Source organism: Dendrobates tinctorius, unplaced genomic scaffold (genome assembly GCF_039654945.1).
Source record: "Dendrobates tinctorius isolate UK_male_01 unplaced genomic scaffold, ASM3965494v1 ptg000241l, whole genome shotgun sequence".
Lineage (NCBI taxonomy): Eukaryota > Metazoa > Chordata > Amphibia > Anura > Dendrobatidae > Dendrobates > Dendrobates tinctorius.
This window is the reverse complement of record NW_027361908.1, coordinates 5,410,001-5,430,648: the sequence shown is the minus strand read 5'-3', so window position 1 is coordinate 5,430,648 and position 20,648 is coordinate 5,410,001. Positions and strand designations below refer to the sequence as shown.

Here is a 20,648-nt window from a genome sequence, read left to right as displayed (position 1 = left end):
GCAGCAAATGAGCACTGCAACCATATGTTATTAGCAGCTTTGTATTCCCTCCCTGCTCTTCTAAATCTCTTCTCATCTTGGATACGTTTGCAGCATTGTCAGTGACCAAACTGCGTACTAGACATTTGAATTTTTGTTCACATGTCGTTATAGCTTTTACTGCCACTTCTTGTAAGTATTCTGCTGTGTGTGTGCATTTCCTGACGTATCAGTTGTTTGTGCAAGGAAGACTTTACCTTCTTCTGTTGTTATACAAGCACATACAATAGGATCATTGTGGACATTACTCCACCCATCAATACTTAGGTTAACAATTTTACCCTCCAGAGCTGTTGCACATTGCTCCATTTCTCTGTCATACACTTGATCCAGCAGTTTCCCTGCAACATCAGCTCTGCTGTGTGGACTGTATCCTGGTCTCAGTGACTGAACCATATTAATGAAATGTGGGTTCTCAGTCAGACGGAAAGAAGAGTTCGTTGCATAAATAAACTGGGCAATTTTTTCATCAATCAACTCTTTTTCTAATCTGCTAGTTCTTATCACAAACCTATCTATGGTGGTTCCAGGAGGTAAAGGTTTTTTCTTCCTTTTGGGTGATGGTGATATGTGGCTGTGGGTGTCTGATGATGATGCTGCTAATGAAGCACTATCCTGGATGGATAACTCTGAAACTGTAGAACAGGATGATGGTGATCTTGGAGGTGGATAGTTTCCAGAATCCATGAATTCCCCTAAACAAAAAAAGTCAATGCTGTTATTTTATTGTTTATACAATTTCTGCTTATTGTACACAACACATCACTGCCCCTGCCCCAAAAGGAATATTTGTTTTTCTTCATAACTGTACCAAATGACAGTAACATGCAGTAATAATAAGAAATATAATTTTTCTCACACATGACAGTTCAGTCTTTAGAAATAGGATTCAATAAAAATGTTTACCAACCTGAAGATCCTGCCTGTTCAGAAGTGTTTCTTTGGTCATCTTCATCACCGCACTTCTCATGATGTTGCCTCATTCGCGCCACCAGGCCTTGCATCTCTTTGTTGCATTGTTTGCATTTTGCACGCATGCCTGCCTTACCGATAGGCGAAGGAGCTTCATTAAAATATTCCCAAACTGGGTCTCTTTTACGGCCTGCTGCCATTATAAGGAAAGAATGTAATAAACCTCAGATCGTACACACAAACAGATCCAGACTTGTCTGTCTGTGGCTATGCTGCAGTATTGTACTCAAAGTTTCACTTTCATTTTCTTGTCTGCTTGCCCTTCCTCCTTCTCACACTTAGATTCACATTCTTCTTGTGTTGTGCAGATCTATTCCACTCCAAACAATCAGAAACATATTGTCTAACTTCTTGGACTTGGCACTGAAGGGGTTGATTCTGTATTCATAGGTTTGTAGAACAATAGGATTAAGGTCTTTTTCTCAACTCTGTTCATGTTGTAACATTTTTGCTATGAAGAAGAGGCTGGGACCTCTGCGGAGTCAAATTCAGTTTTGAGAACTGCGTAAGTAAAGCGAGCGTCTGTGATAATATAGGAGAGAAACTGCCCACTAATCCTACAGAAACCTCTGGAAGAGCATGGCATTGTGAATGTTACACATATACAGCCTTTATTCTACTGAGTTAAACAACTCAGCTTTATCTCATGATGGAAGAACATTTGGATGGTAAAATATTTTCCTCAAAAAGCAGTTTAGTGAAAAAAATCCGATTTAAATAAAAAAAAATCCGATTTAAATAAAAAAAAATCCGATTTTTTATTTTTTTTTTTTATTTTATTTTTTTAAATTTTTTTAAAAAAAACGTTGATTTTTATCCACCCTGGCCCTGAGCATACAGATGTAAGTTGTTGGATCTGATGGTCCCTGTGAATAGTTAGCCATATGTTGTGTGCAGGTTTTGACTGGTCTACAGGAGAATGCTCCTTTGCAGGAGTGGGCCACCACCCTCTAATATGAGCAGTACTTGGCATAATATACTTGAATCCCTGTGTAAAGACATAGGAAGCATCTTATTCATTTACAATCTACCCAGATCATTGTTACTATAAATAAATTTGTGATTGAGGATAATGACACATTTGCAGGTAGCTGAAAAGTTGGGCACTGGAGATGGTTACTGGTGGGGCCCTTGGCACCCCAGTCCAACACTGGTTTTGTGGCATGAACAGTATTGGGTTTCAATAGATTTAATTTATTACCCCCCTGATTCTGTCATGTCTTTAGTATTATGGTACATAATCCTTGGTTGTTATGGTTTTCATATTCCTTTTGACAGAAGCTAAAATGTAGTTTGCTGTGTGTAGGTAGTAATATTGAAAAATGACACCCCTATGCTTTTACAGTGGGATTAGGTCTAAAGCTTTGATTTTTTTACCCATGGAACATAAGGGACAGTTCATTCCTTCCTTGCTGGTCAGTGAAATCTTTCTTGGGTCACTTACCGTACCTTGTATGTGTGCCTTGTATTCTGTGGTTGTAAAATTCCTTCTAGTACCCTTTAAGCTGTGTGCGCACAATTTGTCCCCCCCACAAACGTTTTCTGCCAGCATCATAAAGACTAATTTTTGTCCTTGATGTTAGTATGGTATTGCACATTTATTATTCGGTAACTGCACTCCTATTTGGCGCTTGTTTTCAGTGTTGATCTTGTAAGATACGTCACGGACCCTTGTAGCCTCTTACACATCGCACAGTTATTACATGTGCTTGGGTGTTAAACACATCATTATTGTCATAAATAATCCTAGCTTATGGAATAGACCAGATAGGGGATCTTCTGCCCGGGCTCCTCTACTCTACGTGTGTGCTAACAGTGGCCGATGTTTAAGTATTAATGTTTCACAGAAATGTCAGGATGCTTGTAAACCTGCAGATCTGTACACGGTTGCTACGCAACCTTCGTCACGTAGTTATTTTCCCATTGCTTCCATTACATAACCCATTTCACTTCGGTCTCTCCCATACCTAACACTGGTATACATTTTCATGTTCAGACTGTTCTTTGCTGCTGTTAGTACTCATCTCCTATTGATAGGGTGTTAATCTGTGCCTCTCTGAACTGTCCTAACCCCCTCGGCTCAGACATTGCATGCTATGTCATTTTCCTGCTTATGCGTTCCTTCTTCTGGAATTTTTAAGTTATTTCTCTGTTATATGTTAAATGGGACGGCAGACATTGGAAACTTTGCAATTCCGTCATATGGTACAAACTGATAGCTTGGCTGATTTTAATTTCGCCTATTAGTGTTATTGTCATTTAGTTCTGAAGCCTGTGGTGCAGGGTGTAACAGTTCCTTTGTGTTTTCTTCGCTAAAATATTTACTACATTAACGCTGCAACCAGTGGTCTCTGCCTCAAGCTGTCTTGATACTACTGTATTTTTACAGCTTTTGATGAATTTTGATAGTCTTTTATGATCATTGTGTAGAGACTTGCATACAACTTGGTAAAATCAGAACCATACATTTACAGCCTTACAAAAAAAGTAATTTGCAAAGTCAAGAAGTTGAAATGTGTAATGGACTTGGTATGGAAAATCGTGACTGATTTTTGACTGATTTTTAACTCCTTTTTTCCAAGTCCCTCTGTAGATTTACAACCATTGCATCAAAGTGGGATAGATGGGCAGAGAAATAAGGAACGTGTAAAAGCCAAACTGCATTTTTTTTCTAATGAAATCCAATTGCAAACTCTATTTTATTTTTAGCTCCAAATACATGCATATAAAAAAAATAAACTGTCTAAAGATTGGTGATCTCAGTTTTCATATTAGACTTTAGAACAGGGGTCCCCAACATGTGAATCGGAAGCCACATGTGACTCTCAGGCCCATGATTTGTGCGACTGGCTGCCTGCTAGGTGCCTTAGCAACAGGTCTAGCAATCAACTATGAAGAGCAGTTTTCCAAAGGGTGAATTTTGTGAGTAGCCCAGTACAGAAGAGCAGATCTGAATGTGCATATTCTGGCTTTTGGGGGTTTGGAAATTTAAGTATGGTAAGGTGGAGACCTGACGATGTGAAAGTGTCAAGAGGAGATGATGAAAGCTGGATGTGACAGTGTGGGTGGGGGTGGTTGATGTGAACATACTGAGTGCGGGTAATATGGAAACCTCTGGCTCTTTGGTACACTCTTTGTGTAATTTCAGTGAAAAAACTGTCGTTATACTAGTAATGGGGGCAATGTGTCTTTCTATTGTGAGGTGGGTGGGAGATGGATGTGGCGACTCTCTCTTGGACCTAAATGTTGCTCTGCGACCCTCTCTCAAAGCTTAATGTGGCTCTCAAGGCAGAAAGGTTGGAGTTCACTGCGTTAGATCAGCTTTTTCATCAGCTATTTTTTTGCAACAATCTTCCTAGAAAGATGAGAAACATTTATTGATCTGTATGCCTAGATATGAGATACTATATTACAGAACTAATGTATGTGATCCTTTCCACTAGTTTTGACTCCTCATTCTTAACATGGTTTCAAACTGCAAATCAAAATCTCCAAGTATGAATAACTGGTATGTCAAGAATGCAAGGCTGCTGCTTGTTTGGACAAGCAGGTATCATTAGGTGAAAGCAGAGTTCATTCTGCCCATGTTTACTTCACCAGTATACTTAGGAAGGACTAGCTTCCATGGTGGAATGTAACTTAAAAGCCAAAATAATTGTGGTATGTGGTACACCAATTTCTGGAATAGTGCACTTGGCTTTAACCCCTTAGTGACAGAGCCAAATGTAAAAAATCTGACCAGTGTCACTGTATGTGGTAATAACTTTGGAACGCTTCGACAAATTCCAGTGATCTTGAGATTGTTTTTTCGTGACACATTATACTTCATGATAATGGTAAATTTAGGTTGATATGTTTTCTGTTTATAAAAAAAAATCACAAGTAGCAAAAATGTAAAAAAAATAGCAATTTTCAAACTTTGAATAATTATCCATTTAGTTCAGATAGTCATACCATAGAAAAACCTTAATAAATAACATTTCTCTCATGTCTGCTTTACAAGGTCAAGGAAATTCTTATCCTCTCTTGCTGACAACTTTATCTTCCAAAAGGTAGGGGAGAAAACAAGGGGAACTGCTACCTTGGATCTAATCCTTATAAACAGAGAGGAAATGGTTGAGGAGGTAAAAGTGGCTAGGACACTAGGAGGTAGCGACCTTTTAGAAACTTGGATAACTAGAGGAGGAAGACCTGTGAAGACTCGGACGTCAAGGTTAGATTTCAGAAAGGCAGATTTTAAGGGATTCAGAAAGAGAACTGGAGGGATCCAATGGCTGGATATCCTTAAGGACAAAAATGTCTAGGAAGGATGGGAAATCTTGAAAAATGAAATTCTCATAAGCACAATTGTTAACAATTCCAAAAAGAGGGTAGAATAGGAGGCATTTAAGGAAACCAGGATGGATAAACACAGAACTTAAGCACATGCTAAAAGGCAAGAAAGAAATGTTTCTAAAATGGAAAGAGGGAGGCATATCTAAAGAAAAATATGATGCTGTCTGCAGAACCTGCAGGGCACAAATCAGATTACTAAAGCTGACAATGAATTGAGGCTTGCAAGAGAGGTCAAAAGCAATAATAAAGGATTTTGGGGATATGTCAAAAGTAAAAGTGAAAGATGCTATGGGATTTTTACAGGATGAAAAATGTAACATCAACTGTTCTTCACTGTCCTATTAAGGGAATAGAAGAATCCAGGATATCTATAAACAGAAAGATAGTGAGGAAACACTTGGCTAACTTAAATGAATTCAAGTCTCCAGGTCCAGATGAATTACACCCCAGAGTACTGAAGGAGATAGCAGAAAAAAATTTTGAACCCCTCTCCATAATCTTTGAAAATTCTTGGCGAACAGGAGAGGTCCCAGAAGACTGGAGAAGAGCAAATGTGTTGTGAGTTCATTCTCGGGTTCACCAGTTGTGAGTTCCCCTTCTGGACTCCCTCTGGTGGTGATGGGAGGTGGTGCGGCTGGTTTGATCGGTGGAGATCTGCCACCTGAGAATGAGGATGACGATTGGATCTCAGGATTCTCAGATTGGATTTAAGACAGCCGACGCCCTATTCTGTTGCTGGTGATTCTTTCTGGCTTGTCAGCTCTTGGTTTTCAGCTCTGTTCCAGTTATCTAAAGCTAAGTTTTTCTGCTAATGTTCACACTTGATTTTGTTGGTCTATTCAGTTTTTTGTGTGGTCTGCCAGCCCCGGCTGGGGGCTGAGCTGAATTTCCATTCTTATTTATCAGTATTTTGCCAATGGGCTTTTTGTCCCTTACTAGTTCGGTCTCTTTTTGCTCTGTCTCAGAATATTTCAGAGTGCTGATATAGTGGGAGAAGTCTAGTGACTTCAGGGTTAATTTTGCTATCAGAAGTGTTGGACATTATTTTTGTAGGGTTTTTTGCAGGTTGCAGACAGTGACTTGCCTTTCCTTTCCTGTCTAGTTAGTTTGGGCCCCATCATTTGCTCAGCCTGTTTTCCTGCCTGTGTTTGTGCCTTCATCTTGTTTCACCGTCAATACATGTGTGGGGGCTATCTATTCCTTTGGGGTCTGCTCTGGGGCAGTTAGTTTTCCCTTTTCTTGCTTTAGGCTTATGTAGTCCTCCGGCCGTGACGAGGCGTCTAGGTTCATTGTAGGCATGCTCCACGTCTACTGCTAGTTGTTGTGGTAAGATCAGGAATCTGCATAGTTACCAACCACTCTGGTTTTCTGTGGCTTAGCTTGTTTTGCTTTTTTTTCTCCTTGGTGATCCATTCATAACACAAATGTTGTTCCAATCTTCAAAAAGAGCAAGAAGGTGGACCCAGGCAACTGTAGGCCAGTGAGTGTGACTTCTATACCAGGAAAGATCTTTGAACAAATTATTAAACAACATGTATGTAAGCACCTGGACAAGAATGAAGTGATTAAACAGAGTCAGCATGGGTTTGTAACTAATAAGTCATGTCAGACTAACTTAATTTCCTTGTATGACAGAATCACTGATTGGGTGGATCAGGGAAATGCTGTAGATATAGTATATCTTGACTTCAGCAAAGCATTTGACAAAGTATCTCACACAATCCTTATTGAAAAAATGACTAAGTATGGAATGGACAAGGCAACTGTTAGGTGGATTCATTACTGGCTTTGTGATCGGACCCAAAGAGTGGTCGTAAATGACTGCACATCCAGTTGGATGAATGTCTCAAGTGGGGTACCACAGGGCTCTGTCCTGGGCCCTGTATTGTTCAACATCTTTATCAACGATTTAGATAAAGGAATTGAGGGTAAACTGATTTAAATTTGCTGATGACACAAAGCTAGGAGGGATAGCAAATACTAGAGAAGAGAGAAGATTCAAAAAGTTATAAATAAACTGGAGCAGTGGGCAGCTACCAACAGAATGGTTTTTAACAGGGAACAATGCAAAGTACTACATCTGGGCAATAAAAATGAAAAAACACAGAATGGGAGGAATAGGGCTAAGCAACAGCACATGTGAACGAGTGCTCTGTAATCCCAATCCAAGGCTGAGTGCACGGAGTGGTTGCTCCCACTGAAAGCCAAAGGTCCTTGTGCTGAAAAATTGCCCCGTTGTAGTCCAAGTGAAGGAACCTCCAAAATTGGTGTCAAGGGTTAGTGATAAAATGTCACTAATGTGATGACAGGTAAAGGACAATGTCCCGGCCGGTGACAATCGTCCACCTTGTTAACAGAATCGCGCCGCAGCACAGCGACAGACGCGCTGTGTAAAAGCTGCAAGCTGGCAAGGAACAGGACCTTGTGTGAAGTCACAATCACGTGATAAGTCACATGATCAGCTAAGGAGCGCTAGAAGGACCAAATTTCCTATGCGTTTCAGAAGACTACAGCTTCCTTAGTCAGGGATGGTCCTTGATTCAGAGAGAGTGCTTTAAATACCTGCCACATATGTATAGGAATATTAAACATTAAAAGCAAATGATTCTATTTCACTATTTAGTCTATTCGGCATTAACCCCTTAGCGACAGAGCCAGTTTGCAGCTTAATGACCAGGCCAATTTTTACAATTCTGACCACTGTCCCTTTATGAGGTTATAACTCTGGAACGCTTTAATGGATCCCGCTGATTCTAAGATTGTTTTTTTCGTGACATATTGTACTTCATGTAAGTGGTAAAATTTCTTCGATAAGTCTTGTTTGTTTATGAAAAAAACGGAAATATGGCGAAAATTTAGAACATTTTGCAATTTTAAAACTTTAAATTTTTATGCCCTTAAATCAGAGAGATGTGTCACACAATTTTTTTAATAAATAACATTTCCCACATGTCTACTTTACATCAGCACAATTTTGGAAGCAAAATTTTTTTTGTTAGGAAGTTATAAGGGTTAAAAGTTGACCAGCGATTTCTCATTTTTACAACAAAATTTACAAAACCATTTTTTTTAGGGACCACATCATATTTAAAGTCATTTTGAGGGGTGTACATGACAGAAAATACCCAAAAGTGGCACCATTCTAAACACTAGACCCCTCAAGGTGCTCAAAACCACATTCAAGACGTTTATTAACCCTTTAAGTGCTTCACAGGAACTAAAGCAATGTGGAAGGAAAAAATTAACATTTAACTTTTTTTTGCAAAAAATTTACTTCAGAACCAATTTTTTTTATTTTCACAAGTGTTAAAAGAAAAAATCAACCACAAAATTTGTTGTACAATTTCTCCTGAATACGCCGATACCCCATATGTGGGGGTAAACCACTTTTTCAGCACACGGCAGAGCTCGCAAGGGATGGAGCGCCGTTTGACTTTTTCAACGCGGAATTGGCTGGAATTGAGATCGGATGCCATGTTGCGTTCGGAGAGCCCTTAATGTGCCTAAACAGTGGAAAACTCCCTACAAGTGACCCCATTTTGGAAACTAGACCCATTAAGGAACTTATCTAGATGTGTGGTGAGCACTTTGAACCTTCAAGTGCTTCACAGAAGTTTATAACGTAGAGCCGTGAAAATAAGAAATCTATTTTTTTTTTTTTCCACAAAAAAGATCTTTTCGCCCCCAAATTTTTATTTTTACAAGGGTAACAGGAGAAATCATACCCGCACAGTTGTTGTGCGATTTGTCCTGAGTACGCTGATACCCCATATGTGGGGGGGAACCACTTTTGGGCGCATGGGAGAGCTTGGAAGGGAAGGAGTGCCATTTTGTAATGCAGACTTTAATGGAATGGTCTGCGGGCAACATGTTGTGTTTGCAGAGCCCCTGATGGGCCTAAACAGTGGAAACCCCCAACAAGTGACCCCGTTTTGGAAACTAGACCCATTAAGGAACTTATCTAGATGTGTGGTGAGCACTTTGAACCTTCAAGTGCTTCACAGAAGTTTATAACGTAGAGCCATGAAAATAGTCTTTTTTATTTCCACAAAAGTGATTTTTTTTTTAGACCCCAATTTTTAGACCCCCAAAGTTGGTAAATACTGGAAACCTCTCAATTCTTGCTCCAACCCTAACCCCAACCCTAGCCCAAGCCTAACCCTAACGGAAAACTGAAAAAAAAAAATATTCTTTATTTCATTATATTTGCCTGTATAAGGGGGTGATATGTACTATTTTTTTTATTTTGATCACTATGATCGTTTATCATAGTGATGAAAATAATGAATGGAATCTGCCAGCCGGAGCCGGCAGATTCCCGGCGGGCGCACTGCGCATGCGCCCGCTATTTTCAAGATGGCGGCGCCCATCGGAGGACGCCGGCGGGACGTGGGACCACCGGGAGGGGATGGAGGGCCACGGAGAGGTACCGAGGGGGGATCGGGGACCCTATTTCTCTCTCCTCTGATGTGCGATCACATCAGAGGAGAGAGAAATTAAATGTAAAATCGCGGCTTTTTTTTTTTTTGCGGTCGCCGTTATAGGGTTAATAACGGCGATCGCAAAAGCGGGGTCGGTAAAAAACGACCGATTCATGTTCTCTGGGGTCTCGGCTACCCCTGGCAGCCGAGACCCCGGAGAAAATCCGACACTGGGGGGCGCTATTCACTTAAATCACAGCGCCGTGAATTAACGGCGCTGTGGTTTTATTACCCTTAACTACCGCCGTTAAAAGGCGTATCGGCGGTCGTTAAGGGGTTAGTGTGTTCATTTTAAATATCCACTCACTTTCTTCTTTAGACATCTGATTAATACAGTTTCTCTTTCTCCAACTTTATTTTAACAATTTTGATCCCAGCAAAAAAGGCAACTGCAATTCTAGGATGTATTAACAGAAGCATACAGTCTAGATCATGTGAAGTCATTATTGCCCTCTACTCCTCTTTGGTCAGACCTCATCTGGAATACTGTGTCCAGTTTTGGGCGCCACATTTTAAAAAAGACATCAACAAACTGGAGCAAGTTCAGAAAAGAGCGACCAGAATGGTGACCGGTCTGCAAACCCTGTCTTATGAGGAAAGGTTGCAGGATTTGGGAATGTTTAGTTTGCAGAAGAGAAGACTGAGAGGAGACTTAATAGCTGTCTACAAATATCTCAAGGGCTGTCACATTGTAGAAGGATCATCTTTATTCTCATTTGCACAAGGAAAGACTAGAAGCAATGAGATGAAACTGAATGGAAGGAGACACAGATTAGATATTAGAAAAAACTTTGACAGAGTGATCAATGAGTGGAACAGGCTGCCACGAGAGGTGGTGAGTTCTCCTTGAATAGAAGTCTTCAAACAGAGGCTGGACAGGCATCTGCCTGGGATGATTTAGCGAATCCTGCCTTAAGCAGGGGGTTGGACCAGAAGGCCCAGGAGGTCCCTTCCAACTCTTAGCTTCCATCATGGTGCTTTCTTCAGTTTTAGCCAAGGAAATCTGTATACTTGAGAAAACTTTGGAGATTCTGTTTTCATAGTTATCAGAATCGAAACAAAGTTTAAAGCTGCCAAATAACAAAATCGTGTTAAACAATGCAATGTGTTTTCGTAGAGTCTCTAAACCAGAAATACAGGTTGTATAAAAGCTACTAGTAACCTAAAAGGGATTGTCCATATTTTCAATCGTCAGGTATGCAAGGCTCAATAAGGATTGATGGAATTTGCTGCACACTTGTTCTTTTTAACTTGTTATCAGGAATTGTAAGGGATATTACTTTTGTCCCTGGGATTATTCATCATTGTTCCTGTGTTACATATAAGCAGACTGAGTAGACACAACCCTACATTGTACATTCTCTATGTATTCCTTTTTTACACTGCTGCATTTATTTCGCCTTGGCTCTGTCTCGCCTGCCTTCTAGGGTTTCCTCTGGTTCTGTACAGCGATCGAGCAGTGGTCCAGATTTCCATCTCCTGCAGGAGCGATTTTAACAAGGTATCTTTATCATGAGATGTCAGATTGCTGCCAGGCTTCAGCATAGATGTTTACACTTCTTGCCTGGGTTTCTCTCCGCCTTACCAGTATAACAACTTGGGCCAATATTTGTAATGAAATGTGGAGTACAACACCTTAATTCTTCCTGGAAACAAGGCTCCGCTGTTTTCAGCTACATAGAAGGATGTTATGTGTGCTCCTCTGCCCCGGAATAATAGGGGATGAAATACTGGGCTATAGAGCAGACTCTGCAGGACAATTTGCTACACTTCAGAAACAAAAGGCGTGTCGGACTTATTACATTATTAGCCGAACTGAAGAGACCCAGAAAAAATTTGTAATAAAAACAATAATTTTTATTAATTATATTAAAATCAAATTAAAATTGCAAAAATGCATGCCCAGCAGGACGTTCTTGAAAGGCCATTCATAAAAATGAAGATGTCTTATAGGTGAATTAATTAAACAATAACAATTGTACAAGACTAAATCACAGACCTAACAGCCACAGACACACTCACTCTCCATAATCCACATGTATTATCAGTATAACGGCAAAAAGGTACAGTAAAATACAATGAATCAAGTTATTAATTTACCTCATGTAAATAAGGGTCTCTGTCGCTGAATGACGTGACCTCCTCCAAGATCAGCTTTGAGCATGCTTAGAATATTGTTGATTAGTTATTTATTCTATTAAATTAAATTTAGCACTGTTGTCACTTTATAATATATATTATAATACATGACTGTCTATTCAATTATCTGTTTGTATTAGTGGGTATATGTATTTTTACTATGTATATTAGCATTTTAAGCATTATTTGCACTATTAAACATATTCGGATACAATAATTATCACGTTAATAAATCATACATATTTGCACAGTTCACGATGTATTTCTTCATTCACTTCACTTTTCTTTTTTTTTTAAATTTATTTATTCATGCACTTTATATTAGTCACAGTCACGTCTTCACAGATTCTCCTTTGTTTTGGGGTTAATTTTCCATCTATGGCAGTGCTCTGATATGGAGCTCTTAGCACAGGTTTTGAGCACTAAGATGCACTATTAATCACGGTATATGGATATCTATATGACGCTAAGTACACTCCTGGCGACAGTGCGCCTGCGCAGAGTCTGTAGCGCCGTTCATTTCCAGGAATGCTCCACCATTGAGCGTCATGCGTTCAAGCATGCAGTTCAAGGAGCGCGTCACTGGAAGTGACGTTTCCTCCGGCTGCACAGATCAGCGCATGCGCCGTACGTATCTAAAGGATGTGTCTAGGATGGATCATTACCTCATTTTGAGTCGTGACTTTTCATTGGTGCTCTGGGGTATTTAACATCGCAACACCCTCACCTCAGACACGCCACCGGAAGAAGCTATTGCGAGGCGTGGAGGAGGTTGCGTCATTCAGCGCCATAGACCCTTATTTACATGAGGTAAATTAATATCTTGATTCATTGTTTCTTGAGGTTACTGGGCTAAAATATATATCAGTTAGGATTTGATATCCATGAAGATAGATAATGATAAAGTGATAATTTAGCTAGAGAAACCATATTATACTGTACCTTTTTGCCGTTACACTGATAATACATGTGGATTATGGAGAGTGTGTCTGTAGCTGTTAGGTCTGTGACTTAGCCTTGTACAATTGTTACTGTTTAATTGATTTACCTATAAGACATCTTCATTTTTATGAATGGCGTTTAAATAGCCTCCTGCTGGGCATTTTTTCAATTTTAATTTGATTTTAATAAAAATAATTTTTATTAATTATATTACAATTTTTTTTCTGGGTCTCTTCAGTTCGGGTAATAACAAGTCCGACACCCCTTTTGTTTCTGATTTGCATTTTGAAGTGCCAGAATACTCGCTATATGGACTAATTTTGGTGTATTAATTTGCTACATTTGTAGCTTCATTTGTAATAAAGCAATGTTATATTTGATTAGCTGACTTAAAGGTAATAATTGTATACGTCAGGTTCACATATTATTCTGTATTATTCTGCCTGCAAGGTTGAGTAGTACTGAATTTCCCATGGTTTGATAGTAAAGTGTCTCTATTCTTACCATAACTAAAATGTATACTTTTGTCAGTAAAGCTAAACCTTGGGGAATTTTGTGCTGATACTGACATTCATAATGCATATGTGCATTTTCTGCTGTTTGTTCCTGACTGTTGATACACAAGTACTACAGTAGCACTTTCATACAGACTCACCCTTCACCAGAAGTAAATAGTCTTTCTCACGACACGAAGCACGGGTTATTTCAGTGACTAATGTCTACCTGCTTGTGCTAAAGATTATTGAACACAAGTACTGTACTTCAATAAAGTGGTTGTCCTGGATGAAATAATTGATGACCTCTTCGTAGGTTGGGATGACATCTGGCTATAGACCATTCGGCTGAAATCTGCACTTGCGAAATATAGGCAATGTACTGGGTAGAACTTAGTAGCCACAAAGATGATCTAGTGGCCGTTGCTGGGTGCTACACTATTCAAATGAATAGGACAAAACTTCCAATAACCGTCAGCCAACAAATGTATGTGGTTGCTGCCCCACCAATCTCATAGTTGTCCTGTGTCCTGAACACTTATAATGTTCCCATTTTTGGAGTGCATTGCTTCCCTGCCTTCCAGGTTCTTGCTAGGGGTAGTCCACTTTTGAATATTGACTGGTCAGGCCAGTGGTGAGATCTCGCTGCTAGTCCAAATTATGTGCCCTTTTGAGCTGCTAGCAGAGGTAGCTTTGACTCTACCGCATGGAAGAAGTGCAGGGAGGTTGCGACTGGTCTAATCCAGTCATCTCGCCGGCTTCAGAGCACACTACAAGCTGGCTTTAAAATATAGAGCCTACATCTGCAAGGAAGTTTGCATGGGTTTACTTCCAAACTGCAAAGACAGTGATAAGGAATTGTGGTTGTGAGACCCAATGGTGATGTCTGTAAAGAGCTGCAGAATATGATGATGCTATATAAGCAAACTTAATGTATTAATACATGTGGCGCATTGTGAGATACTGGGGCAGCACGGTGGATCAGTGGTTAGCGCTGGAGTCCTGGGGTCAAATCCCACCAAGGACAACATCTGCAAGGAGTTTGTATGTTTTCCCCGTGTTTGCGTGGGTTTTCTTTGGTTTCCCCCCACATTCCAAAGACAGACAGTGATAATGTGTGCAAACTGTAAAGCGCTGTGGAATATGTCAGCGCTATATAAAAATATAGATTATTACTGGGGTGACTGGTAACATAGGCAACAACGTATACACTATAAACGTATACACTATAAAAGTAAAACTCCTGTTCTTGAAGGAGAAGATTAGGAGGTACATTTCAATATTGCCTTTTTTTTTTTTTTTTTTTAATAAATACTCTGCAATTTTACACATTTCTTACTTTAAGAACTTGAGACAACCTTTTAAATATTGAATGAATAACCTGACCACGTTCTTGGTTGTCAGTGGGTTAGACGTTAGCACACAGACTCTGGTATCCAACTTGCTGCACCCTAGCTTATAAGCAGAATAGTATTTGCAGTTTTGCTACAGCCTAGGAGCCATGTGTTGGATGCCACTATTGGATAACCTCCCTCCACAGTAAGGCTGAGTTCACACGTGGCTTTTTTTTCGCGTTTCCACGGCGGTTTTAACCGCGAAAAATAAGCATCCCATGCATTCCTATGGGATTCCGCAAAGCTGTGCTAATGCTGCGGTTTTTACCGCGGCGGAATCGCTTCGCAGTTAAAAAAACAGCATGCTCATTAATTTCGCGGAATCGCGACGATCCCGCACCCATAGGAATGCATTGTTCTGCTTACTTTCCGCATGTGGCTGTGCACACCATGCGAAAAGTAAGCAGAACATTTGCGGATGGTACCCACGGTCCGGAGGAGAGGAGACTGTCCTCCGGGCTTTGGGTACCATATCCCTGTAAAAATAGAATTTAAAATAAAAAATATTGTTATTCGCACCTTCCGACGTCCCGCGCAACCTTCTCGCCTCTCTCCACACTCCCGGTCCCAGAAAGCCTTTGCGAGCGATGACGTCCGTTCTCGCGGGATTGCGAAGTCACGCGGTCATTCGCGCGACGTCATCGCGAATGACCGTGAGATGTCGCGATCCCGCGAGAACAGACGTCATCGCGGTAATTGTCGCAAAAGATTACTGGGACCGGGAGCGTGGAGAGAGGCGGGAAGGCTGCGCGGGACGTCGGAAGGTGAGAATAACAATATATATATTTTTTTTTTGTTATTTTTTACATTCTATCTTTTACTATTGATGCCGCATAGGCAGCCTCAATAGTAAAAAGTTGGTCACACTCGTCAAACACTGTTTGACGAGTGTGACCAACCTGTCAATCAGTTCTCCAAGCGATGCTCCAGATCGCTTGGAAAACGCTAGCAATTCGACAAGCTAATTACGCTTGCAAAATGCTAGTTTTTCCGCGGGAATTTAAAATGCGATTTTCCCGCGGAATGGAATTTCGGAATTCTCGTGGTAATTTCTGCAAAAGTTCCGCTACGTGTGAACCCAGCCTAAGCCTAGCTGTGTATCTTCTCTATTTCTGCCATGTATGGTGAGAGATGTCGATAGTTGCAGCCAGGTTTTGGGGTTTATCCATTGCATTTCTGCAGTCTTCATTTTTTTACATGATGAAATAGTGTTGATTTAGAAACGTCTGCACCTGTGAAACTAACCTTTCTCCCAATGAGTCATGGTAATATCTGTGAACATTGGGTTGGACGCGCACGTGTGCTTAGAAGGAGGGGAGAATTATCCCTTGACTATGTGATTTTGTAAATGGCTGAGAATCACTCTAAGGCTGTGTGCCCACGTAGTGTTTGAGTGTTTCTGCAGCGCTTTTAGACAAGCGATTCTGCTGCAGAAACGCTTAAGAAAAGCATCCATTTGATTTTTAATGGAAAACGCACATGTTGTGCCAATGGTGCCTTTTTAACCTCTGCGGAAACGCTTAGCGATTAAAAACGCAGAATGTTAATTAATTTTGCGGAATCGCCCGCGATTCCGCATACCATCAATTATATGGGCAAAAACGCTTACAAAAGCGCGGCAAAAAACGCATGCGTTTTCCTGGGAGCAGGGTGTGCGTCTCTGCTCAGGTTTATTCTGCTTCAGAATCGCTACATGGGCACATAGCCTTACAATCACAATGTATTGGTGCACATATCTTAACAGGTGGGTTTGGTATTAATGCACCTTTCTGTCCAGTGAGTCATGTTTCCAGGTGTGTGAAATCAGAAGAGACATGTATGTGGGTGATGATTGGTGTTCTTCTGGAACCTCAGTGTTTTGTGCCTCTGCTCCGGTGTAATCCTTTATATTGCTAAGGAAAGGATTTATGTTTTCCCACATACCAGTGCTATTCCTAATACACAGCTTTTTCCTTAGAATATTCTGCTGCATCATCTTATTGTTCTTGACCTGTTTCTTGTACTCCCAGCACCTTTTGTTGCATTTCTCGCCTCCATTCTTGTTTCCCTCGCAGCTCCTCATACTCTATTAGCTTTGCTAGTGCAATGACATCATCCAAACTGCAAAGATTTTCTGAAGGGTTTTATTCTCACACAGCCTGGCTCATTATTCTGTGAAGATACTTAATGCCAGACAAGACATGGAAAGTCTCCCAGCTGATGTTGCATTGTGTCAGTAGTATGAAGCGATTATGTCATGGAGTAAGAATTTTAAACCCTCTTGTGTCCTCATTCATCATTGTCTTTGCACCCCTTTTCTGGAGTAAAAAGGTTAGTTATTTGATTTATTTTTTTAAAGTTTACTTTATCTGTGTTTTTTTTTTTTTTTTTGACAATATGGGCATGGTTCCCTTTTAACCCCTTCTCGACATATGACGTACTGTCCCGTACAGGTGACCCGGGCCCATGTGACCATGGACGGGATAGTACGTTATGCCCTTTATTGCAATACCGCGACTAAAAATTCATTAATTCCGACGCCATCTTACCTTAGGGAAGGAGCAAGCTAATTTGTACGCTCGTCAATTTTTGGGACAAAACCAGTTTTCATCATTTTCTAACTGGTCTCCTGTAGACGCAGTTGAAATGATGCAGTTTTGGGGCCTGGTCCTTCATATGGGGATCCTGAAGAAGCCAGAACTTTGGCAATATTGGAGTGTTGATATTTTATATGACACCTCAGTGTTCCGAATGGTCATGGCCCGGACGCGGTTAGGGGCCATCCACAAATTCCTGCATTATACCGATAATGCACAGTGTCCCGCACGAGATGACCCCAACTTTGACCGTCTGTTCAAAGTTCGGCCGGTCATCGAACACTTCAACAAAAAGGTTTGCTGAAGTGTATGTGCCACAAAGGGACATCTGCGTGGAAGGGAAGGCTCAGATTCCATCAGTACCTGCCCAGTAAGAGGGCCAGGTATGGAATCAAACTCTACAAACTGTGTGAGAAAACCTCAGGGTACACCCAGAGGATTAGAGTTTACGAAGGGAATGACAACAGGTTTGAACCCCCTGTCCCGGGAGTGAGTGGGAAAATTGTGTGGGATTTGGTGAACCCAGTGTTTGAGAAAGGTTATCACCTCTACACCGATAACTTTTATACCAGCATCCCACTCTCCAAATCCCTCTCTGCGCGAGGTGCTGTCCGCAAAAATCAGAGGCCTCCCAAAAACGCTGCTTGGGCAGATGCTCAGAAGGGGTGACAGCAGAGCCCAATGTAGCGACCACCTGCTGGTGGTCAAGTGCAAGGACAAGAGGCATGTCCTTCTCTTGACCACCATACACGATGGGGTACCTCTACACAGGTCAGCAAACCAACCTGTGTACTGGGGTACAGCAAAAACATGGGGGGCGTTGATCTCTCCGATCATCTCCTCCAACCTACAATGCTTTGAGAAAGGCCAAGGTGTGGTACAAAAAGCTGTCAATGCACATCGTACAAATGGCAATGCTCAAAGCTTTCCAGCTGTCACGATGTGCACGCCACACTGTTACGTCGTACCTTCAGTTCCAGGAGGTAGTGGTTAAGGCCCTGATATTTGGCTCTCAGGAAGGAGCGGACCCCAGTACTTCCGGAACTGAAGGTGCTCGTGTCGTACCAGGTCAGCATTTTCCAAGGATGGTCTCGCCAACTGGAAGAAAAGGTAAGCCTTAAAAAAGGTACTGAGTGTGTTACAAAAAGGGAATATGCAAGGACACCATTTATCAATGTGACACCTGCCCCGAAAAACCAGGCCTGTGTATGAAAGATTACTTCAGATTGTACCACACCTCCATGCACTACTAATTTACTTTACAGGAAACAGTAGATTAGTTCCAAAAAGGGGGCACATCTAGATTTGTTCCTTGGGGGTCTAGTATCCAAAATGATATCACTTGTGGTTTTTTTTTTTTACTGTTTTGGCACATCAGGGGCTCCTCCAGACGGAACATGACGCCCGCAGACCATTCCATCAAAGTCTGCATTCCAAAACGTCACTACTTCCCTTCCGAGCCCCGACGTGTGCCCAAACAGTAGTTTTCTCCCACATATGAGGTATCAGCGTACTCAGGTCAAATTTCTCCTGTTACCTTTGAGAAAATAAATTGGGGACTAAGAAATCATTTTTGTGGGAAAATAAAAAAATTTTTTTCACGCCCGGGCATTATAAGCTTAAGCAAAACACTTGGGGGTTTAACCCCTTAGTGACAGCCAAATTTTAAAAATCTGACCAGTGTCACTTTATGTGGTAATGACCCTGGAGCGCTTCTATAAATTCCAGTGATTTTGAGATTATTTTTTCCGTGACACATTATAATTTATGATAATGGTAAGCTTAGGTTGATATGTTTTGTGTTTATAAAAATATCAGATATTTGACAAAAATGTAAAAAAATTAGCAAAACGTTGAATGATGATCCCTTTCATTCAGATAGTCATACCACAGAACAACATTAATAAATAACATTTCCCACATGTCTGTTTTACGTCAGCACCATTTGTAAAATGTTTTATTTTGATGGCATTTTGAGATTTAAAAATGTAGCAGCAATTTTTAATTTTTTCATGGAAATTTACAAAATTAATTTTTTGAGTGACCTATCCAAGTTTGGAGTGACTTTACGGATCCTATATATTGGAAAACCCACAAAAGTGATACCATTTTAAAAACAGTGCCCCTGACACATTCAAAACTGCAGTCAGGTAGTTTATTAACCCTTCAGGTGATTTTCAGGAATTAATAAAAAGTGGCATGATAGGAATGGAAAAGAGTATTTTTACCAACCAAATGTCGCTGACTTCTGAAGAGGTCGCTATAGCCGGCAGACTCTAAAGGTACTGTCACACTAAGCGATATCGCTAGCAATATCGCTATAACTTGTGACATTATAGCGATATTGCTAGCGGCATCGGTGTGTCTGATACTTACCTACGACCGGCTCCCCCCGCTGGTTATCGCTGATCGAGCGAGAACGTTCAGGACTGTTTCTCGTCAGCTTCCTGTAGCGCTTCCTGTGGAGAGACGAGCGTGGAGCCGGGCGGGAGGACGCAGGATCGCCTAGTGTGACAGGTAAGTAGCGACCCCCGTCCCCAGCGATGTCGCTGGTGAGATCTGCCTGTGTGGCAGCTCACTAGCGACCACTTAGCGATGTACCAGCGATCCTGACCGTGGTATATCGCTGGTTGGGATCGCTGGTACATCGCTAAGTGTGACAGTACCTTAAGGCCGATATTTGCTCATGAATTGCCATGGCAAACATCAGGATCACACAATCATGACCTCAGGATGTCGATGGGATAAAGAGGGAGAAGCCACACTCTTTTAACCATTTATATGATAGTCACTATTGACAGCAGCATCTAAGGGGTTAAATAGATAAGGACGGTGACAACACTTATCATGGCTGATGCAGCAAGTTGTCGGCTATAATGTGCAGCCAACAGCTGCTGGAGTGTTACCTGTATGGGGATGTTGTTCTCTTATATCTCAGGTCAGTTAAAAGACGTATTGACGGTCATTAAAGGGTTAAAGTGCTCATCACACTACTAGATAAGTTCCTTAGGGGGGTCTAGTTTCCAAAATGAGGTCACTTTGGGGGGGTTTCCACTGTTTAGACATATCAGGGGCTCGTCAAACGCGACATGGCGTCCAATTTCAATTCCAGTCAATTTTAGGTTGAAAAAGTCAAACGACAGACTTTGCGTTCACACAGTCTCATGGAGGAGTGGATAGCTTTTAACAATAATTCACTGAATAAATATCTTAAATGGGAAGTATGGAATTCCAAATTTTTGTAAAAGTCTGTTGCGACTCATGGGCTACATTTAA

General features: G+C 41.0%; 1 protein-coding gene across 3 annotated transcripts in view; it reads left to right on the top strand.

Annotated features, from left to right (window-relative positions):
• CDK17 (cyclin dependent kinase 17) overlaps nt 1-20,648 on the top strand; it is a 273,841-nt gene that overhangs the window by 36,659 nt on the left and 216,534 nt on the right. The window contains exon 2 of one of the 3 annotated variants that reach the window (XM_073556930.1): nt 16,934-17,106. The exons of the other annotated variants lie outside the window; for them this stretch is intronic. The gene's annotated coding sequence lies outside the window, so the exon portion shown is untranslated. The remainder of the gene's footprint in view (nt 1-16,933; nt 17,107-20,648) is intronic. 3 annotated transcript variants of the gene reach the window in all.